Consider the following 19,065-nt stretch of genomic DNA (forward strand, 5'->3'; position numbering starts at 1 on the left):
CCTAGTATTAGCATATGTTAGTCACAGTTAAATAGACATGAAAGTACAAATGATTAAATGGGTCAACCTGGATTTGTGTGTCAGACACAGCTAACAGGGTCTCCTCACCCAAGTCCTCCTGAAAAACAATTTAAGAGAAAAGCTGTTAAATTGTGTCAACATATCAGCATTGATAAATCCATTAAACTCCTCAATTATTTCCACACTTACCTCTACCTGAGAGTCAGATGAGGGACATGCTGGTGGCTGGAGCAGATCAATAGTATCCCCCTGAACTGTACATAAGGCATGTGAACTACATACAATTATTTTAAACTAGGCAATCAAAACAATTGATGTGATATTTCCCTGTACATAAAGGGTGGACATCGAGCTGCCACCAGGGTCAGAACTGACTGCCCCCTTGACCCCCTCCATTATGGGCCTTCCTTTATTGTTCGCCAGTGCCAACTCTTCTGCCTGTGAAAATGAAGCAGGGGGTGGCCATCCTCCAGTTTTCACTATGTCGGCCTTTTTTCTGTTTGCTGTGAACACATAAATAGGCTGTTATAAGTGTAGGCTTCGAACCACATATATACTGTGTATTAATGATGATAAGTATTAATACACACCACTTGATATAATATTTTTATATTTCATCCGGACTTGTTGCCAGGTGCGCTTTCCACTGGGGCTGCAGCTGAAATGATTGTTAGAATGAAGTTATTCTGAACACAATGGCATTACATTCATCCAGGCAGCCCTACAGACTGGGTGCTTTAGTAGATCTTAATTCATTAACATTGAGTAACGGGTCAATTTCAGAGATGTAGCCCATGTGTAGGCTATAATTGAAGTATCCTACGTGTCTTCACATATTTAGATAGATTATTTTACTCAATCATATTACAAATAAAAGAAGAGTCCGTAAGCCTCCCTTGCTTTGTTGGCCACCACGGTGTTAGATTTAGCCGTTAACCTCTCTTTAAATTCCTAAAATCCAGACATTATCAGTGTGCATTCCTCAAGGGAAAAATATGGAGCCCGAGCCATTGCGCAAAACCTCAGCCTGTGCTGCTGAACACGCCCCTTTTACGTGAACGCGCACTAACTCCAGTTGAGTTAACACCGAGTCAACTAAGCGACATCTTAATCACATTCGTTGTACCATTTAACACCAGTGTAGGCAATCAGAGTTTGTCAACCCTGACTTTCCTTGATAACCCCGAGTTAACTCTGAGTAAGTTAAACTCGCTTTGTAGTACACCCCTCTAGAAGCCTAATAATAATAATAATAAAAATCCTTACAACAACAATAGGCTTCCAGGCATCCTGGACCTGGAAGCCTAAAAATCCTTACAACAACAATAGGCTTCCAGGCATCCTGGACCTGGAAGCCTAATAATGATAAAAATCCTTACAACAACAATAGGCTTCCAGGCATCCTGGACCTGGAAGCCTAATAATAATAATAAAAATCCTTACAACAACAATAGGCTTCCAGGCATCCTGGACCTGGAAGCCTAAAAATCCTTACAACAACAATAGGCTTCCAGGCATCCTGGACCTGGAAGCCTAATAATGATAAAAATCCTTACAACAACAATAGGCTTTCAGGCATCCAGGACCTGGAAGCCTATTAATACAAATCCTTACAACAACAATAGGCTTCCAGGCATCCTGGACCTGGAAGCCTAATAATGATAAAAATCCTTACAACAACAATAGGCTTCCAGGCACTGGACCTGGAAGCCTAATTAAAATCCTTACAGCAACAATAGGCTTCCAGGCACTGGACCTGGAAGCCTAAAAATCCTTACAACAACAATAGGCTTCCAGGCATCCTGGACCTGGAAGACTAATAATAAAAATCCTTACAACAACAATAGGCTTCCAGGCATCCTGGACCTGGAAGCCTATTAAAAATCATTACAACAACAATAGGCTTCCGCAGGCACTGGACCTGGAAGCCTAATAATAAAAATAAGAAAAGAAAAATAAATAAATAATAATAATAATAAAAATCCTTACAACAACAATAGGCTTCCAGGCATCCTGGACCTGCAACTTCGTTTCTTGGCCCCCTAATAATTAGAAGCTGATTGCAACTTTTAAGGCTCCTGAAGACTCTGTATTGGAATGATGAAGAAAGTGTTTTATAGTAACTATGTAATGTTTCATATTGATGTTAGCATTAGAAATGGCTTGTATACAGACTGAGCAAATTAGCTTTATCTAGCTTAGCAAAACCAACAAGGTGGTTGTTCAAGATACATCCTATTGAAATTATCTCTCTGCTTCCACTTCTGTTTATCTATGATAAGAGAACAACCCACGGATGTATAGCCCACAGATATCTGCCATTTTGCTTAGTATCCATTTGTAGATTTCCTGTTCTTCCTTCAACGCTAAAGATGTTACATAATGATTGATTACCTCCATTGTCCATTGTGAAAGAGAAATTGTGAGATCGTGAAGTTTGTATGCCACAACAGGAAGACATCTGCTTCCTCCGGAAGAGTGTCCTACAAACTTTGCAGAGCTTGCATCTTTTGAAGCTTCTGATTGGATAAACGGCAACAAGATTCTACGTCATTTTCCTATAAAGTTGTACTCATGTTTGTAAACATTAAGTTCTCACTGAAGGAATTCCCTGACGTGATGCTTCCAAACCGGCTTGATTAAAGATCTATTTGCTTTATCTCAATGACTTTTCCAGTTATTTCAGAGATGGGTTCTACAGCTTCCAAGCTGTATCAGTAGGTATCAGATTTTAGCAGGTATTTGTAGTTTAAATACATGTGTTATTACATGTGTAATTTCCAATTTCAATCCATTGTAGTATGCATTTGAGGTTTTCAATCTTTTGTCATTTGTAATGCATATTTCAGTGTCACTGGACTATAATATAATTTTGTGCTTGCATGCATCAATTATGTAATGTTCCATTGTATTTTTCACTTAATTCCAGCATATATGTGCAGTTTTCATTAGTGTCATTCAAGATGCAGAATACTATTTGCAAACTTGTCCACATGATGGAGGTAGAGGTCTACATAAGGAATGACATGATGTGGCTGAAATGTGAAGCTGTCATTTTGATTGGTGTACAGCAGCCGTATTTTATGTCCTATCAACTTGGCTTCATCAACTTTGACAGATCTTTACTAGCTTTACTGAAAATGTAAGGACATTAGGCCATTCAGTTCTGTAGATATTCACTACTGGATGTGACATGGCCTTAAGCATCGTGGCCACCCTGCAGTCACTTTCCTCTTGCAGATTTGATAGATTGCAGTATCTATGTAATGCATGCTCAGTTTCATGGCACTGGGCTTTATACTTCCAGAGCAGTAGCCATATTCATATTCGCATGTTGACACATGTTAAATCCAACATTGTGGCTTAACCATGTACCCCACAAACTTCATTCTCTGGTTTTATGGTCAAGGCACAAGACACGGGACATTCTCTGCGATGTGGAAAAAGCGGACACATAGCTCAGGTCTGCCGGGGGTGCCGCAACCACAGCCTCAAGGCAAGCTGTCAGGAAACTCCAGCGGGAGGACCTAGAAGAGGACAGCCCTCCCTCTTACAACATTCCTGATTGCCTCTGGCTCCACCATCTCTCTACTACACCCCGGGGCCATCGCTAGCCCAGAGGCGACATGGGAAGCAACCTCGCTGAACCTGAGGACCGTGATGCAGATGCAAGGGAGTAAACAGATGTGGGTAGAAGTCAGCATCCGGCAGTTCCAGCACAAGTTCTGGCTGGCCCCGATCCGTAAGGCCTGCATCCTCGGGCTAGATTTCTTCTCCAACCTGGGGGCGAAGCTGGACTTCCAAGCACCGCGGTTCACATTCCCTGGTGGTAGCGTCACCCTCCTTCCAAGCACCAGCAATGTGGGAACCTCTAGGCAGGCCGTGATGAGGAACAGGGCCCCCCGCCTCTCCGGAAACAGATGACTGCAAGCGGGAGACCTCTGGGCAAGCTCGTCCTATCGTCCTATGGTGGTAAGCCAAGAACCCCCCCTGAAGCAGATGACTGCAAGCCGTGCCGTGGCCGGCTTGCCAGGCCACCAGCTATGGACAATGAAAGCAGCCCCGGGGGAATCAGCCAATTGGGATCACAGCACGTCCAAGGGAGCCCCATCTGTATAGTCAGCAGAGTCTGAGCAGGCAGTTCTCAGCAGGCAGCAGCGATGGTTTGAATTAGGGTCAGTGGCGTCAGCTAGAGAAACTCCTGGGGGAGTTTGGGGACATATTGGCGGCGCGTGATGAGGACTGTACATGAACCACCATAATCCAGCACAATATCGACACCAGTACTGCACCCCCTATTTGTATTCCCCCTCGACACATGGCCTGGGCGAAGAGAGCAGCCGCAGAAACAAAGATCAAGGAGATGGCTGCTGCGGGGGTGATCGAGCCATCCGACAGCCCATGGTGAGCCCCAGCAGTGCTGGTCAAGAAAAAAGATGGCACCTGGCGATTCTGACTACAAGAATTTGAATTTGGTCAAAAACTGTGAGGGGGGGGCAGCGGATAAAAAACTGTGTGGGGGGGGTGGGACGGTCAATAACAGTGAGGGCGGGGGGGCTTCATTTTTCAAAAACTTTGAGAGCGGATCCAGCACAAATTAAGCCATGTCCGCACCCCAGTGTAGTTGACCTTTGGCACGTCCCCAGGCCTGAGCAGCAGACCCCCAGTGGGACTGGATTATGTGTGGGAGCTCCAGCAGCCACTGCAACAAGCACACGCTTTTGCCCGTATCCACGTCACCCGCGCGGGTGTCGAGGAGAAACACCATTATGACCAGCACAGCAGGGGTCCTGGATTTTGTCGCAGGAGAACAAGTCTGGGTCTCCAACCCCAACCGCGGATACCGGATGTTGCGACCCCCACCGAGGAAAGAGGTGAGGGACTTGGGACTTGCCGCCCAGACCGTCAGCTAGCAGACTTTGATTGATTAAGTTTTGAGCTCAGTATTGATAATATTTGTTAAAATATTTAAAATATATATTTAAAAAAAAAAAGTCAAGTGGGGACCTGACGACATCTACGCTACGAAGTGGGGACCTGCATAGAAAGCCTGTGTCCTGAGCTCTTCACAGCTGCTCTGCTCTCTGCACTGAGCATGCAGCATGCAGCATGCAAATTAATACATATAAACAAATTAAAATCTTAAATCGTCTGGAAGATAATTTAATTGTTTCTGACACTAAACATGTATATATATATATATATATATATATAATAGTGTGTGAGAGTATATATATATACAGTGAGGGAAAAAATATTTGATCCCCTGCTGATTTTGTATGTTCGCCCACTGACAAAGAAATGATCAGACTATAATTTTAATGTTAGGTGTATTTTAACAGTGAGAGACAGAATAACAACAAAAAAATCCAGAAAAACAAGAAATCTTGCTGATTGATAGGGGGTCAAATACTTATTTCCCTCAATAACATGCAAATCAATTTATAACTTTTTTGAAATGCGTTTTTCTGGATTTTTTAGTTGTTATTCTGTCTCTCACTTAAAATACACCTACCATTAAAATTATAGACTGATCATTTCTTTGTCAGTGGGCAAATGTATAAAATCAGCAGGAGATAAAAATACTTTTTCCCCTCACTGTAACATGCTACAAGTTCCACTCTAACTCTGTTCATCCAGTTGTTGCAATGGTGTACCAGAGGTACAGCAGGGATATGGATTCAAGTGCAGATGAAGCCAGAGGATGAGACAATAAACGTAGTAGGGGTGACGAGCAGGAGGTCAATCGATCAGGCATACAGACTAGATTAGGGAAATCCGAAAGGCAGGTAAGGAGAGAAAAGCTAAGGGTCAAAACACAGGTAGGCAGGACAAAAACTAAGGCTTGGTAATGCAGCTAAGAGGCAGACAATACTTCGCAAGGAGGTGAAGGAATAAAGGGCTACATACTGCGGTGAGTAAACTAGGGCAATGAGGAACAGGTGTAGATGGTTAAGCACTTGAGACAGGAGTGAATGATGAGGAAGTGGAGATCTGGACGTGGCTTCAGAAGGGTAAGGGAGACATCTGGTGGCAGAAATGCGGACTGTTTATGAGGGGAATGTCACACCAGTAGTGTTAAAAACATACTTACTGAAATAGTTCAGATAATAGAATGATTTATTCATATTTTCTGTCACTTTAAAAAATATAAATACATACATTAAATATATATATATATTTTAAATATATGTATTTGATTTTATTCAGCTCAGTACAAAATTACTTGTTAAACTTCTTGTAAAAACATGATATGTTTAAAATGTAATTAGTGTGAGTGTGTGTGTCGTCCTGGGATATATAAGTGGGGACTTGTGCTGCTCTCTGCTATCTTAGTGGGGCCTTCATCCGACTACCTGGAGAACTGCAAAACAAACAGGGTTCAGATCTCATTCTACTATTGCGTGTTAATATTTCTCATAGTTAAAGTGTTCCTTTATTCCCTGCGCTAATTTTGAAAAGGTTTACACACAGAGGTGTGTGATGTCATTGTGTACTATTCAAGTGGGGACTTGTGTCGCTCTGTGCTAATGCAGTGGAGACTCCACTATAAAGGCTGGTATTATAAGATGTTATGAGGCCTGTGAGGATGTGGACGATACAATAAGATGATCTTTAACATGTTTTTCTTTGTTTGTTTTATATATTTATATATTATTTATTTTAATATATATATTTTATTATAGTGTCGTTCTGGCCTATTTAAGTGGGGACTCCATTTTATTAAACTCCTCTTGTCTCACGTTGTACTTACACACACACACTGGTGTGTGAGCGTTGGTCTGTGCTATCCAAGAGGTGACTTGTGTCATTGGTTACTATCCAACTGGGGACTCTGTGTTGTAAAGTTTACTGTTTCTCCACAGGGAATGAAGTACCCAATAAGTTGTAGCACCATGATTACATATAATACACAAACAAACCAAAAAATATAGTGTAGAAGCCTAAATTAAGTTTATCAATGGGGTATAGATATGACTAATTAATTAGCCTGTAGTAATTTGGGGTAATATGTAGGGCAACAATCATTTGCACGGTTTGTTGATTTAGAAGAGAGCGAGGGAAATGTTCACAGTGTTTACTATGTATATATGGTTCATGTTTCGGATGTAATGGGTTAATTGTTATTATTCCTTGCACTTAAGATGTGTGGATTAGTCAGGATGATTGTTGTTTTGTAGTGGTTGTGTGTACCTTTAATTGCACTTTGGATTTGCTCGCGGGGAGAAAGTGGAAGGGCTTTAGGTCAGGCAAGCATGGAGTGGAGCCAGATCGTTTTTAGACCTCGCTCACTCTCTCTACACGTTCTCTATGTTAACTAATTTCCTTTTGTATATCATGCTCATCGGGAATTATTGCCTTGATTTTGTGGAATAATTCAATGCTTTTGGAATGGACAATCGTTTTTTGTACCAATATTTTATGCAGAAGTAAGCAGTTAAACTTTCTCAAGTGCAAGTGTGGATTTTGATGCGGATTCGGACAAAGGGAGTGGAAATAGTGCATCAAGCTAAGGCTTCATTCATTTTGGAAACTTATATATAGAATTATACATATTTAGTAGTTGGCAGTAAAACTACTGACTTATAACTCCAGTTACTCTCACACAGGTATGTGAGCATCGGTCAGTGCTATCCAAGAGGGGACTTGTGTCATTGGTTACTATCCAACTGGGGACACAAGTGTGTGAGTGTCGTCCTGCACCATATAAATGGGGACTTCTTGTCATTGGTTACTATCCAACTGGGGACACAATTGTGTGAGTGTTGTCCTGCACCATGTAAGTGGGGACTCATGTCGTTCTGCACCCCCCAAGTGGGGACTCTATGATGAATATTAATAGAAGAGATGACCAACCTGATAAACCTTGACAACGCAAGTCACAGTCTAATGGTGAGAGCTGCTGTACAGCAGGCTCCTCTAGCAGACTGGCATATTGTACCTTCACTGCTCCATCACACACAGTAGTGTGAGAACAGCCTGCTCTGAACGCCACAGAGACACAACACTGCGCAGGATACTGTGTGTTACCAGCTATTACACACACACAGCTGTTCTCTATTGAATGATGATGATTTACACAAAAATTCAATTAGACTGATTAAGTGAGGTGGGGGGCAAAAAAACTAACATTTGGTTGATTTAAACTATGTGATATATAAAAAGTAAATTAAACAACACAGTAACAAAATGGTAAAAGAAGTAATTAGTATTAATGTAATATTTGGTATTTTTTGTTGTTTGTTTTCAGTACCAGCAATTAGCTAAAAAATACATTTCAGCTCTATATGCAAATATATGTAGTTGATGTCTGACATACCCCAGCGTATCACAATTTCAGTATACTGCAGTGTTTACTTTTGAGAAGAGTGTGAAACATGTCAAATGAATACATCACGAAACACAAGTCACTACACATTTGAAACATTACTCAAATGTATATGTCAGATTGTAATGACCATCTTCTTAAAGGGTCGAAAATAGTCTGAAGTGAATATATATTTAGGAAAACCATGATTTATGAATGCATAGGTGGCCACCATTTTCTCTCTAGCTGACAGTCAGTGACGTCACTGCTGCCACACAGTGCGGAGAGGCTGTGTGTCTGGCACTGACAGTGCTGGGGCAGCGCAGTCACCGTCTGTTTACAAACATGCCATACTGTGTGGCTTTTGGCTGCACACAACACAGTGGACACCGTCAACAAGCCAAAGATCATTATCAAGATGACGAGGAGAAAGTTAAATTATTCCCCTTCCCAAAAGATCTCCAATTTGCCCATCATTGGGCTGTAAATATGGGTCTTGACATCGGACCGATCAACACATTTCTTGATCTCATTCAGTCGGATAAAAAAGTCCAACAAATTCAGGTTGTGTAGCAGGCACTTCACTAGCAGGCACTTCACCTCAGATATGTATCAGTTGATTGATTCACAAGACTATATGCACTGTACAGTCTGTAAAATACGTTATTATTTATTCCTCGCCAGAGGCCCTAGTTATCCATTGCGACTTACAAGATCCATGAGCAAAACAAAGGTGTGTGTGAGCCAGCCGGAGCCTCCGCCTGTCAGCATCATTGCCTTAGACTCAGGCCATCAATTTGAATGGAAAGATATACTTAAACTCAAAGTTAGCCTGTGAGTGAAGCTATGGCAGGAGTCAGGTTATGCGTTGCGCCAGAGCCACAGCTGGGGGAGCAGAGGACGCAGGGAGCGGGAGAGAGAGTTAGAACATAAGAACATAAGAATGTTTACAAACGAGAGGAGGCCATTTGACCCATCATGCTCGTTTGGTGTCCATTAATAACCAAGTGATCCAAGGATCCTATCCAGTCTATTTTTAAATGTTCCCAAATTTTCAGCATCTACCACATGGCTGGGGAGTTTGTTCCAGATTGTGACTACTCTCTATGTAAAGAAGCGTCTCCTGTTTTCCATTTTGAATGCCTTGAAGGCCAATTTCCATTTGTGTCCCCGGGTGCATGTGTCCCTGCTGATCTGGAAAAGCTCTTCTGGTTTGATGTGGTCGATGCCCTTCATGATTTTCAAGACTTGGATCAAGTCTCCACGTAGTCTCCTCTGTTCCAGGGTGAAAAGGTTCAGTTTCCTCAGTCTCTCCGAGTAGGACATTCCCTTCAGACCTGAAATAAGTCTGGTTGCTCTCCTCTGAACTGCCTCTAGAGCAGCAATATCCTTCTTGAAGTGTGGTGCCTAGAACTGCACACAGTATTCCAGATGAGGTCTAACTAATGCATTACTTCCCTTGTTTTAAATTCTACACTTTTGACAATATACCCTAGCATTCTGTTTGCCTTTTTTATTGCTTCCCCACACTGTTTGGATGGAGAAAGTGAGGAGTCCACATAGACTCCTAGGTCTTTCTCATGCGATACTTCATCTAGTTCTATTCCTCCCATAGTGTAATTATAGTGGACATTTTTGTTACCTGTGTGTATTACCTTGCTCTTGTCCACACTGAATTTCATCTGCCAGGTGTTGGCCCACAACTTAATGTTATCTAAGTCCCTTTGAATAGCCTGTGCTATGTGAGATTGTATCTGCTGAGCCACCTATTTTAGTATCATCAGCAAATTTGACAAGTTTGCTAACTAACCCAAAGTTCAGATCATTAATATAGATTAGAAAAAGCAAAGGCCCTAGTACTGATCCCTGTGGAACTCCACTAACAACCTCACTCCAATTAGAAGCGACTCCTCTAATCGACACCCTCTATTTCCTATACATCAACCAGTTCATAATCCATCTACTTACATTACCCTGAATGCCTACAGCTTCCAATTTGAGGATCAGTCTTTCATGTGGAACCTTATCAACAGCTTTCTGAAAATCTAAGTATATCATATCATATGCTTTCACATGATCTACAGCTGCAGTTGCATGTTCAAAAAATTCTAATAAATTAGTAAGACATGATCTGCCTCGTCTAAACCCATGTTGACTCTCTCCAAGAATATGGTTTTCATTAAGATGCTCCTCTATTTTCTGTCTAATCATTGTTTACAACATTTTACAGGTGATGCAGGTGAGACTGATTGGCCTGTAATTTCCTGGCTCAGTTTTGTCCCCTTTCTTGTGGATTGGTATGACATTTGCTATCTTCCAGTTAGTTGGCACATCCCCTGTTCTAAGTGTCATTGGGAATATTTGACTTAGCGGCCTATAAATAATTTCCCTCATTTCCCTAATTTTCTTTAAGTACTGTTGGAAATATACCATCTGGCCCAGGTGATTTGTTTGTTTTTAATTCTGCTAGTCCCTTTAGTACCTCCTCCTCATTTATCCTGATCTCTCTTAGGATTTGACTGGACTGATTGTTAACCTGTGGCATGTTATCAGTCTTTTTTTTTTTTAGAACCTCTGTGCAATACTCATTTACATCATTTGCTACATCTTGCCCTTTACTTCAATTTTTGCCCTTTATCTGTTTCACTTCCTCCCTTATTGTTCTCTTGCTGTTGTAGTATTGAAAAAAGCGCTTTGCATTAGTTTTAGCTCCAACAGCTATGTTTCTTTTACTTCCCTCTTTGCTTTCCTGATCTCTTTCTTAAGATCTCTTTGCAGCTCAACATATTCTATGTATTTTTTTTAGTCTCTGTCCCTTTTGTATGTGCTACACAAGATTTTCTTCCTCTTGATATTATTTGCATACCTCTATTAAACCATTTTGGCCACAGTTTTTTGGTCCTCAATTAGCTAAGTTTTGGTGCAAATTTCTCCTGAGCCTCAAGGAGTATATTCTTAAAATATAACCATCCATTTTCAACTGAATCTGTATCCAGTGTGCTCCAGTCTATCTCTTCTAAGTGCCACCTCATACCTTCAAGGTTTGCTTTTCTTAAATTGTAGATCATTGTTTTAGACTTGGGCCTTGTTTTTTGAAAGAATGCCTCAAAGTTAACCATGTTGTGATCACAATTTGCCATTGGTTCTCTAACTAGTGTCCCTCTGACTCTATCTTGGTCATTTGAAAGTATAAAGTCAATGCATGCACTCTCCCTGGTTGGTTCCCTGACAAATTGAGTTAGAAAGCAGTCATTTACCATCTCAACCATTTCTATTTCTGCTTCTATTTCCCAACCGGGCTTTCCCAGTCTATGTTTGGGAAATTGAAATCCCCCATTATAACAGCCACATCCTTGCTACATGCAGTCCTGATTACACTGTACAATGCAATATCTGAGTTGGGTGGTCTGTAACACACTCCTACCACTAATCCTCCACATCTCTTGTCCAAAAGTTTTGCCCACAAGGATTCTGTTCCGTTACTGGGATCTAATATTAGTTCTTCTGCCTCAATGTCATTTCTCACATATAATGCTATCCCACCTCCTCTTCGATTTTGCCTGTCTCTCCTAAACTGTGTGTATCCTTCTAACTTGTATTCATCCCCATTGTTTTCTTTAAGCCATGTTTCCATCACTCCTACAACATCATAGTCACATGCCAGCACTGTGGCTTCTAAGTCCAACATCTTGTTCCTTATACTCCTGGCATTGAGGTACAAACATTTCATGACTTTCCTACTAGCAGGTTCCCTTTGTATTCTTTCCTTAGAGGAACATCTCCCATTGTCAGAGCTACTTGCCCCCCTGGTCCCTAGTTTAAATTATTCTCAATTTCTTTGCCCATACGCTCTCCCAATGCATTAGCCCCCCTTCTGTTTAGATGTAGACCGTCCGGTTTTTACAGGTCCCATCTATCCCAGAAGAAATACCAATGCTCCATAAACCTAAACCCCTCTTCCCTACACCAAGATTTCAACCACCTGTTAAACTTTCTAATCTCTAGTCTCCCTGGCCATGCACGTGGTACCAGAAGTATTTTGGAGAAAACTACTGTGGAGGTTCTGCTCTTTAGTTTTGTTACTAACTCTTTAAATTTGTCTTGCCGAACCTGTGTCCTAACTTTTCCTATGTCATTGGTTCCAATGTGGACCATGACCAGTGGATTTCCCCCGGCTTTGGCCAGTAGACTGTCTACTAGTTTTGGGAGATCTGAAACCTGAGCACCAGGCAGGCAAGATACCATGCGGGTCTCCATATAACTAGAGCGCACTGTGAGATCTACACCTCTAAGAATTGAGTCTCCTACTATAATTACCTCCCTCTTCGGGGGGGAAGTGGGCACCATGGTGCTCAGCTGCCCCCCCATCACCCTCTGAGCTGTCATTGTCCAACTTGGTGTCCAGCAGTTGGAACCTGTTGGGCAATTCTAGCTCTTTGGGTGTCTCTAGGGGTTGTGCACGCCCTGTTCTGCGGTTACGACCTACTGTAACCCAGCAGTTCTCTACACTGTCCTGCTCTGAGGTCTCAACTCTCTCATGGGCTGATTGACCAATTATTTTATATCCCTAATACAGGGTCAACAAGCTGAGCCTCAAGATCATGAACCTTGATCTCTAGGATTTCAACCTGTCGACAACGTTCACAAATTAAACCTTCTTGGATGAGTTCATCCAGGAAGGCAATCATTCTGCAAACCTGACACTGTAGTGGCCACATGCTTCTAAATGTTAGGTTTTTGTTTTGTTTGTTATTTTAAAAAAAGGTCCATTCTTTCCTGTTGCCTAGTCAACAGCTTAACTTTTGAGATGAGAAACACTGCAGCTGTCTCTGTGGCAACTTGTAAATACTTCTGTTTACCACTTGGTCTCAACAGCTGCTTTAAGTAGCTTTTGTCTACCTACACCCAATTCACACCTAACTGGCCACACCTGGCTCCTCCTGCAACAGAATTCCTGCTAGTCCAATACAAAATCTCCCTTCTACAACCTGTTTACTTTCACCAACTCAGCAGCTGAACTGAATTGACTTCAATTTAGGCAAACTACAGACAATGCTAACTTCAATTTAGGCAAACTTAAAACAAAATGAGCAATGCTAAGACTGGTCTGAAACTAGTCAAACAACAAGATGTACTTTCTTGTGTCTCACTGTGGCAACTTGTAAATACTTCTGTTTTCTGTAAATAGGCAGCACTGTGCCAGACAAATAGGCAGAACTTAGATTGTTCCAGAAAAATGAAAGTCGCCCTGGATAAGAGTGTCTGCTAAATAACAAATAATGTAAATACTTCTGTTGGGTGTCACATCTGGATTAGTTTGTTTTACATTGCTTGAACAATAAAAACTCTGATCAACAATAATTTAGTCTGCAGTGCGGGCCACCACTATGTCACGTTCGTATCATAGCCTCGTTTTGAAATCCAAAATGGCGCTGACCATAGCGGGGAAAAAGTTAGCCAAAACGCATACAAAGTTGTTGTTCCTGGGTCAGACGACTAGTGGTATGTAATTGTAATATACACTCACCTAAAGGATTATTAGGAACACCTGTTCAATTTCTCATTAATGCAATTATCTAACCAACCAATCACATGGCAGTTGCTTCAATGCATTTAGGGGTGTGGTCCTGGTCAAGACAATCTCCTGAACTCCAAACTGAATGTCTGAATGGGAAAGAAAGGTGATTTAAGCAATTCTGAGCGTGGCATGGTTGTTGGTGCCAGACGGGCCGGTCTGAGTATTTCACAATCTGCTCAGTTACTGGGATTTTCACGCACAACCATTTCTAGGGTTTACAAAGAATGGTTTGAAAAGGGAAAAACATCCAGTATGCGGCAGTCCTGTGGGCGAAAATGCCTTGTTGATGCTAGAGGTCAGAGGAGAATGGGCCGACTGATTCAAGCTGATAGAAGAGCAACTTTGACTGAAATAACCACTCGTTACAACCGAGGTATGCAGCAAAGCATTTGTGAAGCCACAACACGTACAACCTTGAGGCGGATGGGCTACAACAGCAGAAGACCCCACCGGGTACCACTCATCTCCACTACAAATAGGAAAAAGAGGCTACAATTTGCACAAGCTCACCAAAATTGGACAGTTGAAGACTGGAAAAATGTTGCCTGGTCTGATGAGTCTCGATTTCTGATGAGATGATGAAACAGGCCCTGTGGGAGGGACGGAACATCTGTTTATTCAACAAGCAGGAGCTGGACCCAGTTGTCATCTCGTGGCGGGGCATGGTCCTAGTCACGGACTACGTCAATCTGGAGGTCCATCAGAGGGGCAAGGAGGAAGCCTTCAAGAACTGGCACCTTCAAGATCTGGGGGAGCTTAGGATCCCGTGATGGGACCCCACCTCCAGGGACGGCCATCTCCCCCTGCTGGAGCCCAAGTCCGAGATCTTTTAACCTTTTATTAATGATTGATTGCTTTTAAAAATGAATTTAAAAATGATTTTTAATTGCTTTTAAAGAATGTTTTGATTTTAAAAGCACTTGGTTGTTTTGATTGTTTGGTTGTTTTTGTTCTGTTCTTTTGTCAAATGCATTGGCCGTTTTGATTTAAATTTTAAATGCATCAGATTGTTTTGGTTTTGTCTTTATTTTATTGTTTTATTTGTTTTTGATTTATCTGGTGCATTTTCAGTTAATTTCAATGCATTTGACCTTTTTTGTTGGTTTGACAGTTTGCCTTTAAACACATTTTTCTGAATGATTTATTGCACATTGCACATTGTTCTTGTAATTTTTGGTTTAATTTAAATCACGTTAAAATTGTGGGTAATAGCTGGTAACACACAGTATCCTGCGCAGTGTTGTGTCTCTGTGGCGTTCAGAGCAGGCTGTTCTCACACTACTGTGTGTGATGGAGCAGTGGAGGTACAATATGCCAGTCTGCTAGAGGAGCCTGCTGTACAGCAGCTCTCACCATTAGACTGTGACTTGCGTTGTCAAGGATTATCAGGTTGGTCATCTCTTCTATTAATATTCATCATAGAGTCCCCACTTGGGGGGTGCAGAACGACACGAGTCCCCACTTACATGGTGCAGGACAACACTCACACACTTGTGTCCTCAGTTGGATAGTAACCAATGGCACGAGTCCCCACTTATATGGTGCAACACGACACTCACACACTTGTGTCCCCAGTTGGATAGTAACCAATGACACAAGTCCCCTCTTGGATAGCACAGACCGATGCTCACATACCTGTGTGAGAGTAACTGGAGTTATAAGTCAGTAGTTTTACTGCCAACTACTAAATATGTATAATTCTATATATAAGTTTCCAAAATGAATGAAGCCTTAGCTTGACACTCTTTTTCCACTCCCTTTGTCCAAATCCGCATCCAAAAAATTCACACGTGCACTTGAGAAAGTTTAACTGCTTACTTCTGCATAAAATATTGGTACAAAAAACGATTGTCCATTCCAAAACCATTGAATTATTCCACAAAATCAAGGCGATAATTCCCGATGAGCATGATATACAAAAGGAAATTAGTTAACATAGAGGACGTGTAGAGAGAGTGAGTGAAGTCTAAAAACTATCTGGCTCCACTCCATGCTTGCCTGACCTAAAGCCCTTCCACTTTCTCCCCGCGAGCAAATCCAGAGTGCAATTAAAGGTACACACAACCACTACAAAACAACAATCATCCCGACTAATCCACACATCTTAAGTGCAAGGAGTAATAACAATTAACCCATTACATCCTAAACATGAACCATATATACACAGTAAACACTGTGAACATTTCCCTCGCTCTCCTCTAAATCAACAAACCGTGTAAATGATTGTTGCCCTACATATTACCCCAAATTACTACAGGCTAATTAATTAGTCATATCTATACCCCATTGATAAACTTAATTTAGGCTTCTACACTATATTTTTTTGTTTGTTTGTGTATTATATGTAATCATGGTGCTACAACTTAATTCCCTGTGGAGAAACAGTAAACTTTACAACACAGAGTCCCCAGTTGGATAGTAACCAATGACACAAGTCCCCTCTTGCATAGCACAGACCAACGCTCACACAGTGTGTGTGTGTAAGTACAACTTGAGACAAGAAGAGTTTAATAAAATGGAGTCCCCACTTAAATAGGCCAGAACAACACTCACACACCAGGGTGTGTGTTTACTATATTGTTAGAAAATAAATAATATATAAATATATAAAACAAACAAAGAAAAACATGTTAAAGATCATCTTATTGTATCGTCCACATCCTCACAGGCCTCATAACATCTTATAATACCAGCCCTTATAGTGGAGTCCCCACTGCGTTAGCACAGAGCGACACAAGTCCCCACTTGAAAAGTACACAATGACATCACACACCTCTGTGTGTAAACCTTTTCAAAATTAGCCCAGGGAATAAAGGAACACTTTAACTATGAGAAATATTAACACGCAATAGTAGAATGAGATCTGAACCCTGTTTGTTTGGCAGTTCTCCAGGGAGCCGGATGAAGGCCCCACTAGCAGAGAGCGGCACAAGTCTCCACTTATACATCCCAGGACAACACACACACACACACACACTCCAATGGGGGGGAGCTAGCCGATAAGAGGCAGGACTGAGTCTGCAACCCCTGACTGCCCGGAGCACCCCGTTTGTGTGGACGTTTGTTTGGACGTTTATTTTCTTGTTTGATTTTGTTTTTCCCCCTGATTGTGTGTGTTCCCCCTGAACGAGCCTGTGAAGCTCAATAAAGCCGGACACCGCCGAAACTCGAGACTCTCTCTCCCTGCGTATTGTGACCGGCTGTCACAGTCACCCTATCGAAGCTGCCATTGGCCCCTGCACTCGTCACTCAGAACAGGTCCCTTCCCACTTCCTGTTCTATAAAACATGATGTCAGCACAGGTTCGTCCTCTTTTGCCGGGAGCTAGGACTCCCGCGTGACCTTGCTGCACTTGGGCAGTGCTTCCATTTTCAGATAACCGGGGTTGCATTCACAACCTATCGTTATCTTTCAAGTCGGGAGCACTGCCCAAGGTGGAGGGGTTACTATATAACAAAACCATCGCAAGGGAGGAGGCAGCAAGCTGATAAGGGAGCCTGCACCGGACCCTCGGCATAGTCACCCAGGAGCGAGGACCGTAGTCATGCTCTTACCATTAACTGTCTAGAATCAGCATATACAAAGCAGGGCTACAGAGGTTAACTCTTACGCCCTGCGCTTACAATAGCAAGGCCAGCTGCTCTACTAGTGCAGCTAGGAGTAAGGCCGTAATCTACTTGTACAATATCTGGCACGGGCAATCAAGCAACTTGTGCGGCCTCCGCACATATCATGGCAGTGGACCCCTGATCCGATAGGAGCGGGGCCACAGACCCAATGAAAAACAACATAATACATAGCTGGCTAGTCAACAGAGTAGCTGAGCTGTACAACAATATACAATATCTACATATCGCGTGACAGCAAGACCATCATGCTGTTGGCGCACAGCACAGGATCATCCTACTCAACTGAATAGTACAGATTGGAAGAGCTCCACTGTGCTGACAAGTTAGATTTCGTACAAATGAACTATATACACCACGGGACATGGAAACTAACTCAGTTGACAGTTGACACCTGCTTAGACTGGCTAATGCAGGGAAACATTAGCTCTACTGTGCTGACAAATCAACTATATACACAGCGGAACACAAGAGCCTGCTCACGTGCTTACCACTGAGGACAGCAGCAGTGGACTCTTGCTCTATGGCACACAGCCAGAGCGGGCCACAGACCTGCTGACCAAGGAACAATGTAACAGCGAGGCAGCGAAACTCCTGGGAACAGCGGCAGTGAGCTCCATTCTACACCTTTCCAGAATGGAGCCATAGTCCTGCTGTTTAACACATATCATATATATATATACACCGATCAGCCATAACCAAGGCCCTGAGAAAATTTGCGATTTCGCAGACTGCGCGGAAATCGTGAAATTAGCCAAACACCGCAATTTTTTCTATTTTTATTGTGTTAACAAATGTACTGAATTTTTTTCCTATTTCCATTTATATATATGTAGTGCCCAGGACCTCAGTGGGACTGCTACGGGGGCAAATGAGGGGAGCGGCTTTGTGGGAGAGATCAGCCAGATGGTTTTCAGAATACATTTATTTAATTAAAATGTACATTTTTTTGATTAATTAAAATACAGGGTTTAAAATGTTTCAAAATATACAAAATACAAACACCAGCGAGCAGTGCAGGCGAGAGGATCGGCAGTGGGGATTCTAAAACCAAAGCTTTTTCCGTTGCCTCCTCTTGCTCCCAGCTGCCTCTGCTCCACCTGTCCTCTCACCTGCATGCAGGAGTGGCCACCCCTGTAAGTTTCAAGTTCAAAATATTATCCCCCAACATTTCCCCCATACAAATGTTGCCCCCAAATTTCCCCCAGGGCTCTTAAAAATTCCCCACATTTGGGGGAAAATCCCCTGATCTGGCAACAGTGGCCTAGAGTAGCCCTTGTGGTCATGTGACTTTTGAATTCTAAGCGGGAGCGCAGTACACTAAATTAAGACAATCACAAAATGGATGTCTCAAAAAAAACTAAAAATGTGTCTGCAGTCGATCGTGCAAAGCAATATCCAACGGGAGTCTTGCATAGCCATGGATGTAAGCTCTTCTGTACCTCCTGTAATGTTACTGTAGATCACTACAGAAAATCGTCTGTTGACCGGCATCTGGATTCCAATATTCACCAAAATAAAAAGGACAAAAT

General features: G+C 42.2%; 1 pseudogene; it reads right to left on the reverse strand.

Moving 5' to 3' along the window:
* Positions 1–19,065, reverse strand: part of LOC136749050 (putative nuclease HARBI1) — a 470,787-nt pseudogene that overhangs the window by 204,369 nt on the left and 247,353 nt on the right.

The sequence above is a fragment of the Amia ocellicauda genome, chromosome 5, assembly GCF_036373705.1.
Source record: "Amia ocellicauda isolate fAmiCal2 chromosome 5, fAmiCal2.hap1, whole genome shotgun sequence".
Lineage (NCBI taxonomy): Eukaryota > Metazoa > Chordata > Actinopteri > Amiiformes > Amiidae > Amia > Amia ocellicauda.